We start from the raw sequence: 9,981 nt of genomic DNA, 5'->3' as shown, positions 1-9,981 counted from the left end.
AAAAGATGAGAGAGGTCTGTAATTTCCATCATAGGTACACTTCAACTATGACAGACAAAATGAGAGAAAAAAATCCAGAAAATCACATTGTAGGATTTTTTATGAATTTATTTGCAAATTATGGTGGAAAATAAGTATTTGGTCAGTATTTTTGCCATTGTATGATTACAGTAATTTGCATGGTACTTTATGTTCACAGTAATGTGAATAATGTGCATCATTTAGTATTCCGAATGTGACCTTGAGCTCATCAACACTGAATTAAGGACATAGATCATGCATGAGCTTGGTGTAGGTTGAACCCAGCGTTATTCATTTATCAGGATTGAGTTCACTGTTACCCTAAACCACAATCCTATTCCATAAATACATGCAACCAACAACAGCTGAACAACGGCTCTGCATATATTGTGTTGTATGTACTCCTGACTACACAATTCATTTACCTGCGGGGACAATAAAGTTGAAATTTAATTCAAATTGAAACGGAGCTGTATTTCACACGATTATTGCATTTGCATCACATCAAAATAACAGTTTGACTGTGATGTGAATTGAACTCTTGAGTTGCTTGAGAGGGGTCAAAGGTCGATGTCTGAAATGTTTTATCACCCCTCCGATAAGATCAAAATAACATTATTATCATCGGAACTTTCACCCCATCATTGTCACGCAACTGAGTAAAGTCTCACGGAAAGGAAATGTTGTCATGCACCTGATTAAGTGTTTCTTAAAACTAGTGCTGGCTGAGTAGCCTTGCTCTTCCTTCATTATGTAAAAGCCTACAGAATGCAGAATCCAATTACTTAACCCACAGCATTGCCCCGAGGCAACCCATAAAGATTATGTGTGTGGGGGTAAAAGTGTTTTATATTATTTAAGATTGTTTTATATTATTGATACATTATCAGAAAGACAAAATCTTCCCAAAAAAATTGCTTAATCCAAAATGAGTGCAGTAGAGGGTTGATATTTATTACTGTGCCTTGCAAAAGTATTCATCCCCCTTGGCGTTTTTCCTATTTTGTTGCATTACAACCTGTAATGTAGATAGATTTTCATTTGGATTTCATGTAATGGACAAACACAAAATAATCCAAATTGATGAAGTGAAATGAAAGAAAAAACTTTCTTCAAAAAATGTTTTTTAAAAACTGAAAAGTGGTGTGTGCATATGTATTCACCCCCTTTACTATGAAGCCCTTAAATAAGATCTGCTGCAACCAATTACCTTCAAAAGTCACATAATTCATTTTTAAAAGTCCACCTGTGTGCAATCTAAGTGTCACATGATCTGTCACATGATCTCAGTATATATACACCTGTACAGAAAGGCCCCAGAGTCTCCAACACCACTAAGCAAGGGGCATCACCAAGCAAGAGGCACCATGAAGACCAAGGAGTTCTCCAAACAGGTCAGGGACAAAGTTGTGGAGAAGTACAGATCAGGGTTGGGTTATGAAAAAATTATCAGAAACTTTGAACATCCCACAGAGCACCATTAAATCCATTATAAAAAAATGGAAAGAATATGGCACCACAACAAACCTGCCAAGAGAGGGCCGCCCACCAAAACTCACAGACCAGGCAAGGAGGGCTTAATCAGAGAGGCAACAAAGAGACCAAAGATAACCCTGAAGGAGCTGCAAAGCTCCACAGCGGAGATTAGAGTATCTGTCCAGAGGACCACTTTAAGTCGTACACTCCACAGAGCTGGGAGTGGCCAGAAAAAAAGCCATTGCTTAAAGTGTTCACCAAAAGGCATGTGAGAGACTTCCCAAACATATGGAAGAAGGTACTCTGGTCAGATGAGACTAAAAGGGAGCTTTTTGGCCATCAAGGTAAACGCTCTAGTGTAAATCCAAAACCCCTCATCTCCCCGAGAACACCAGCATCATGCTGTGGGGGTGTTTTTCATCAGGGACTGGGACACTGGTCAGAATTAAAGGAATGATGGATGGCGCCAAATACAGGGATATTCTTGAAGGAATCCTGTTTCAGTCTTCCAGAGATTTGAGACTGGGGTGGAGGTTCACCTTCCAGCAGGACAATGATCGTAAGCATACTGCTAAAGCAACACTCGAGTGGTTTATGGGGAAACATTTAAATGTCTTGGAATGGCCTAGTCAAAGCCCAGACCTCAATCCAATTGAGAATCTGTGGTATGACTTAAAGATTGCTGTACACCAGTGGAACCCATCCAACTTGAAGGAGCTGGAGCAGTTTTGCCTTGAAGAATGGGCAACAATCCCAGTGGCTAGATGTGCCAAGCTTATACAGACATGCCTAGAGACGTGCAGCTGTAATTTCTGCAAAAGGTGGTTCTACAAAGTATTGACTTGAATAGTTATGCACGCTCAAGTTTTTTTCAAAATATTTTGCATCTTCAAAGTGGTAGGTATGTTGGGTAAATCAAATGATTCAACCCCCCCCAAAAAATCAATTTTAATTCCAGGTTGTAAGGCAACAAAATCGGGAAAATCCCAAGAGGGGTGAATACTTTCACAAGACACTGTAGGTGGGTGATTACATTTGCCTATTTCAAATGCGTTATTTTGCACATCCCAACTCCTTGAGACACCCTTGAAGAGTGGGGTCACAGCTAGGATGTGCCAACGGCAACCATGGAGCAATTAGTGCCTTGCTTAAGGGCACATAGACAGATTTTTCACCTTGTTGGCTCAATGGGGGTCGAATTAGCAACCTTACGGTTACTGCTCCAATTCTCTAACCAGTAGGCTACTCGCTGTCCTGAGAGTATCGTGTGCTATAGCCACCCACTTTTTGTTGTAGACTGGGCTCACCAGCAACAACTTCTATGCCAAACATGGATTGTATTGTCTGTTAACCACATGAGGGTAGTATTGTAACATGGAAAACAAGTCATTTTTTACTTGTGCGTGCTCTTCACATGCTCAGACTCTGCAGCAAACACTGGGCAAGCCAGAAGCTTCAAATATTTAAACCATTTTATTAAGACAGTCTGACAAACCTGTAAAACAAATGTAAAATAAAAATGTGAGGAAGACCTGGGAGACACTATTGATGATGATGAGGTATATTGCACTGGTCATCCCCAAAGCCAGCACTTACTTTGGTCGCCTTTCCTTCCAGGTCTCTGTTGCCAATGACTGGAACGAATTGCAAAAATCTCTGAAGCTGGAGTCTAATATCTCCCTCTCTAACTTTAAGCATCAGCTGTCAGAGCAGCTTACCGATCACTGTACCTGTACACAGCCAATCTGTGAATAGCACACCCAACTACCTCATCCCCATATTATTACTTACCCTCTTGCTCTTTTGCACACCAGTATCTCTACTTGCACATCATCTTCTATCACTCCAGTATTAATGCTAAATTGTATTTTTTTCGCCTCTAGGGCCTATTTTCTGCTTACCTCCCTACTCTTCTACATTTGCACACAGTGTACATAGATTTTTCTATTTTTACTTTATTTTGTGTTATTGACTGTACGTTTGTTTATGTGTAACTGTGTTGTTGTTTTTGTCGCACTGCTTTGCTTTATCTTGGCCAGATCGCAGTTGTAAATGAGAACTTGTTCTCAACTGTTCCTACCTGGTTAAATAAAGGTGATTTTTTTTTTAAATGAATGAATGGAAACAGATGTGTTTGAATGCTCCATCATGTTCATATAATCTCAGACATAAATTACTGCAGTTGAAGACCATCCATAGAACGTACTATATGCCAGTGAAACAGAATATCATGCACTCATAAATGTCATTCCTCTGCTGGAGGTGTAAAACACAAGGGGACATATTTGCATATGTTATGCTCGCTCTTGTGAAGGCTGGCTGCATTCTGGCAAAGAGTATGTTCTTTATCTCAGCATGTCTACAGATTCTCCCTTCTCCCTGTTTTTGTTTGCTTTTAAATGTTGAAACTGGAGATTGTTATCACAAGGAACTGTGTAACCTAGCATTTATAGCAGCTAAGAAATGCATTGCCATTAATTGGAAGGTTGGTTGCGACCCACAATGTAACAATGGATGGCAGAAATGTCAAGTTATGTGTCACTAGATTTGATTGAATACAAGATTAAGGGTATACTGTGCAACTTTCAAAAGGTCTGGATGCCTTATATGGAATACTGTATTACAGACTCCTTGTCTCAGTCTGTAATACAAACATGTTTCAAGCAGAGTCCCATAGTCCCTGTGCCCAAGAACACTAAGGTAACCTGCCTAAATGACTATCGACCTGTAGCACTCACGTCTGTAGCCATGAAGTGCTTTAAAAGGCCAGTCATGGCTCACATCAACACCATTATCCCAGAAACACTAGACCCACTCCAATTTGTATACCGTCCTAATAGATCCACAGATGATGCAATCTCTATTGCACTCCACACTGCCCTTTCACACTTGGGCAAAAGGAACAACTATGTGAGAATGCTATTCATTGACTATAGCTCAGCAATCAACACCATAGTGCCCTTAAAGCTCATCACTTAGCTTAGGACCCTGGGACTAAACACCTCCATCTGCAACTGGATCCTGGACTTCGTGACGGGCCGCCTTCAGGTGGTAAGGGTAGGTAACAACACATCTGCCACGCTGATCCTCAACACCGGGGCCCCTCAGGGGTGCATGCTCAGTCCCGTCCTGTACTCCCTGTTTACTCATGACTGCACGGCCAGGCACAGCCCCAACACCATCATTAAGTTTGCCGATGACACAACAGTATTGTTGCCTGATCACCGACAATGATGAGACAGCCTATAGGGAGGAGGTCCGAGACCTGGTCGTGTGGTGCCAGGACAACAACCTCTCCCTCAACGTGATCAAGACTAAGAAGATGATTGTGGACTACAGGAAAAGGAGGGCTATAGTGGAGCAGGTTGAGGGCTTCAAGTTCCTTGGCCTCCACATCACCAACAAACTAACATGGTCCAAGCACACCAAGACAGTCATGAAGAGGGCACAACAAATCCTATTCCCACTCAGGAGACTGAAAAGATTTGGCATTGGTCCTCAGATCCTCAAAAGGTTCTACAGCTGCACCATCGAAAGCATCCTGACTGGTTGCATCACTGCCTGGTATGGCAACTGCGCGGCCTCCGATCACAAGACACTACAGAGGGTATGGCCCAGTACATCACTGGGACCAAGCTTCCTGCCATCCTATACCAGGCGGTGTCAGAGGAAGGCCCCATCAATTGTCGAAGACTCCAGCCACCCTAGTCATAGACTTTTCTTCTGCTACCGCACGGGAAGCGGCACCGGAGCACCAAGTCTAGGTCCAAGAGGCTTCTAAACAGCTTCTACCCCCAAGCCATAAGACTATAAACTGGCTACCCAGACTATTTGTATTTCCCCCCTCTTATTTTACGCTGCTGCTACTCTCTGTTATTACCTATGCATAAGTCACTTTCATAACTCTATCCACATGTATATACTACCTCAGTTACCTCAACTAACCGGTGCCCCCGCACATCGACTCTGTACCGGTCCACCTGTATATAGCCTCGCTATTGTTATTCTACTGCTGCTCTTTAATTATTTGTTACTTTTATTTCTTATATTTTTATCTTTAAAAAAATGTGTTGGTATTTTTCTTTAAAAAATAAAGGAGAGCCGCACACTATAGGAGCTCAGATTAATTTTTTTTTATTTCCAACGTTTGGACAGACAAGCTGTCTTCATCAGGGTATAATGACAAACACTGCGGGATGACTCATTTATATAGTGTCAAAAGACACACACAGGTGTCTGTAATCATGGCCGGGTCTGGCCTGATATTATTGGTTAATTCTCATATATTAAAATAGCATACAAAAAACATAAATGGATAGCGTACGATCATAGATACAATTTGGCTACATAAGCCTAGAAACAATTACAATAACAAAATCACAATGGTATTTTTCTTAAAATGGCATTGTTGGTTAATTAAGGACTTGTCAGTAAGCATTTCACTGTAAGGTTGCATTTGATGCATGTTACAAATACGATTTGATTTGATTTGAAAAGGAGTCTGTATTGAAAACATGCCAACGTCCTGGCCCTGGAGGTCTGCCGTAATGTTGGTTGTCACTGTGGCTTTGGCCTAACACACCTGAAACCAATAATGAATGATTCACTAAGATCCTAAAGCTGAGTGGGTGTGTTGGGTTGGGGCGCTGCAGTTTGGTGGAGACTAGGGGCAGGACAGGGCTATCCAGCTATATTGATTGAAAGTAAAAGAGCTCTACATTACTATTAGGCCTATGATAAGAATTACAGTGCCCTCCGTAATTATTGGGACAGTGAAGCATTTGTTCTTCTTTTGGCTCTGGACTCTAAAAGTTTGGATTTGAAATCAAACAATGACTATGAAGTTAAAGTGCAGACAGTCAGCTTTAATTTGAGGTTATTTTAATCGATTTTGGGTAAACCGTTTAGAAGTAACATCACTTTTTGTACATAATCTCCCCATTTTAGGGGGGGAAAAGTATTTGGACAAATTCACTTTTATGTATATTAAAGTAGTACAAAGTTAAGTATTTGGTACCATATTCATAGCACGGAATGACTGCATCAAGCTTGTGACTTGTGACATTTGTTGTATGCATTTGCTATTTCTTTTTGTTGTGTTTCAGATTATTTTGTGCCCAATAGAAATGAATGGTAAATAATGTATTGTGTCATTTTGGAGTCACTTTCATTGTAAATAAGGATAGAATATGTTTCTAAACACTTCTACATTAATGTGGATGCTACCATGATTACAGATAATCCTGAATGAATCGTGAACAATGAAAGTTACAGACACACAAATATCATACCCTCAAGACATGCTAACCTCTCACCATTACCTTAACAGGGGAGGTTAGCACTTTCTCACTCATCATTATTCACAATTCATTCAGGATTATCCATAATCATGGTTGCATCCATATTCATGTAGAAGTGTTTAAAAACATATTCTATTCTTATTTACAATAAAATTGACCCTAAAATGGCTTTAGATGCCCCCCAAAATGTGGAGGGAGGACCCCAGCCCCCCGCCAGGATATGTCCTGCCCACTTCTAAAACCAAGGTTGTGCCCCTGAAACACAGGAGTCTAGACAACTGATTTCATAACCCATCTAATGGGCTGGTTGCAAATATGACGGCTCTTGTGTGTGTTTTTTATATTTAACGAGTCAAGTCAGTTAAAAACAAATTCTAATTTACAATGACGGCCTAGGAACAGTGGGTTAACTGCCTTGTTCATGGGCAGAACAACAGATTTTTACTTTGTCATTTCAGGGATTCAATCTAGCAACCTTTTGGTTACTGGCCCAACGCTCTAATCACTAGGCTACCTGCTGGTTACTGGCCCAACGCTCTAATCACTAGGCTACCTGCCGTCCCTCCACTCTAATCACTAGGCTACTTGCCGTCTCTCTACTCTAACCACTAGGCTACCTGCCGTCCCTCCACTCTAACCACTAGGCTACTTGCCGTCTCTCCACTCTAATCACTAGGCTACCTGCCGTCCCTCCACTCTAACCACTAGGCTACTTGCCGTCTCTCCACTCTAACCACTAGGCTACCTGCCGTCTCTCCACTCTAACCACTAGGCTACTTGCCGTCTCTCCACTCTAACCACTAGGCTACCTGCCGTCCCTCCACTCTAACCACTAGGCTACTTGCCGTCTCTCCACTCTAACCACTAGGCTACCTGCCGTCCCTCCAATCTAACCACTAGGCTACTTGCCGTCTCTCCACTCTAACCACTAGGCTACCTGCCGTCCCTCCAATCTAACCACTAGGCTACCTGCCGTCCCTCCACTCTAACCACTAGGCTACTTGCCGTCTCTCCACTCTAACCACTAGGCTACCTGCCGTCTCTCCACTCTAACCACTAGGCTACCTGCCGTCCCTCCACTCTAACCACTAGGCTACTTGCCGTCTCTCCACTCTAACCACTAGGCTACCTGCCGTCCCTCCAATCTAACCACTAGGCTACTTGCCGTCTCTCCACTCTAACCACTAGGCTACCTGCCGTCCCTCCACTCTAACCACTAGGCTACTTGCCGTCTCTCCACTCTAACCACTAGGCTACCTGCCGTCCCTCAACTCTAACCACTAGGCTACTTGCCGTCTCTCCACTCTAACCACTAGGCTACCTGCCACCCCATTACAGAAAGCTTTTTTCCATCATCACTTCCTGTGTACCTCTCTCTGTCTTTATGTTTCTTCTTACTAGCTGTGTTGCAGCTTTCGTTTTGGAAGCATCAAAGATCAGTGGTGTAACGTAAATAAGTAAAAATTATTTGAAGTACTACTTAAGTTCTGTTTTTGGGTATCTGTAATTTAATTTAGTATTTATATTTTGGACAACTTTTACTTCTACTCCACTACATTCCTAAAGAAAATATGCACTTTTTACACCCATACATTTCCCTTACACGCCAAAATACTTGTTACATGTAGAAGACTTTTAAATGTTCTTTATGTTCTTAAAGAGCTGTTCTGTGGCCACCCACGGTCTCCTGAATGGAAATCTTTGTGATCAGGTGTCACAGAGACAGTCAAAAGGTTTCCAATATGCCAGTACAGTACAATAGAATGGCTTTTCTTTCATTCTCAGGACTGCAGGAGGCTGTTCCAAAATCACCAGCTTTCAACCACTCTATGCTCCATCAGAGAAGTCTGACATAGCTGTACAAAGCAAATATGTTTATAGTACATGCACATGTAGGATCGTAATTTGAGCCAAATTTGTTTGCTACAGCAGGAAAATAATCCTGCAGTAACAGGAAATGTGATTATGTGGATTATAATTCATGGACATTTTCGTAGGGGTTGATACATTTTTCGTAAAGGAAAATCAGGTCTGAAATGTCAAGTGGAATTTACAAACTTCAGAAGCATTTTTAAACCACAAATACACTGCACGTTTTAAATTTTACCTGCAACAGGGTGATCCAATTAGGATCTGTACATGTGCACACACACACACACACACACACACACACACACACACACACACACACACACACACACACACACACACACACACACACACACACACACACACACACACACACACTTCCAGGACAAAAATGATTGAATGCCCATTCTGTTCACCACGATCACAGCCTTTCTTACAGGAGGGCACTTGTGGAGACGGTCTTTATTTTTTTTTCATGTGAAGCCCAGGTGAGTGGCCTATGTGTGTGTGCGTCTACAGATGTAGGATCTTAATTTGAGCCAGTTTGCTACAGCAGGAAAATAATTCTGCAGCAGCAGGAAATTTGAATTATTATGTTGATTATAATTCATGGAAAGCAAGTATGAGGGTTTGTGCTCAGACTAGAATGAAAGGCAGCCGGTGCGTGGGAGAGAAAATATCTGTAGAGTTCAAAAGTATGAGGGTTTGTGCTCAGACTAGAATGAAAGGCAGCCGGTGCGTGGGAGAGAAAATATCTGTAGAGTTCAAAAGTATGAGGGTTTGTGCTCAGACTAGAATGAAAGGCAGCCGGTGCGTGGGAGAGAAAATATCTGTAGAGTTCAAAAGTATGAGGGTTTGTGTTCAGACTAGAATGAAAGGCAGCCAGTGCATGGGAGAGAAAATATCTGTAGAGTTCAAAAGTATGAGGGTTTGTGCTCAGACTAGAATGAAAGGCAGCCGGTGCGTGGGAGAGAAAATATCTGTAGAGTTCAAAAGGTACTCGCACTCAAAACCATGAAATGAATAATCTAAGGAGGCAGAGATGCAAAAATAAAATAAGGAATTTAATCCATGCTCGAAAGAAGTCCTCCCTTCGGCAAATCAGATCACAACATCCTTTTTGCTCCTCCCTTCCTGTTGGCAGAAACTCAAACAGGAAGTACCTGTGCTAAGGTCTATTCAACGCTGGTCTGAACAATCGGAATCCATGCTTCAAGATTTTTTTGATCACATGGACTGGAATATGTTCCGGGTTGCCTCTGAGAATAACATTGACTTAAACACGGACACGGTGACTGAGTTCATCAGGAAGTGT

The sequence above is a fragment of the Oncorhynchus tshawytscha genome, linkage group LG13, assembly GCF_018296145.1.
Source record: "Oncorhynchus tshawytscha isolate Ot180627B linkage group LG13, Otsh_v2.0, whole genome shotgun sequence".
Taxonomy (NCBI): domain Eukaryota; kingdom Metazoa; phylum Chordata; class Actinopteri; order Salmoniformes; family Salmonidae; genus Oncorhynchus; species Oncorhynchus tshawytscha.
Note: the sequence above shows the minus strand (reverse complement) of the source record.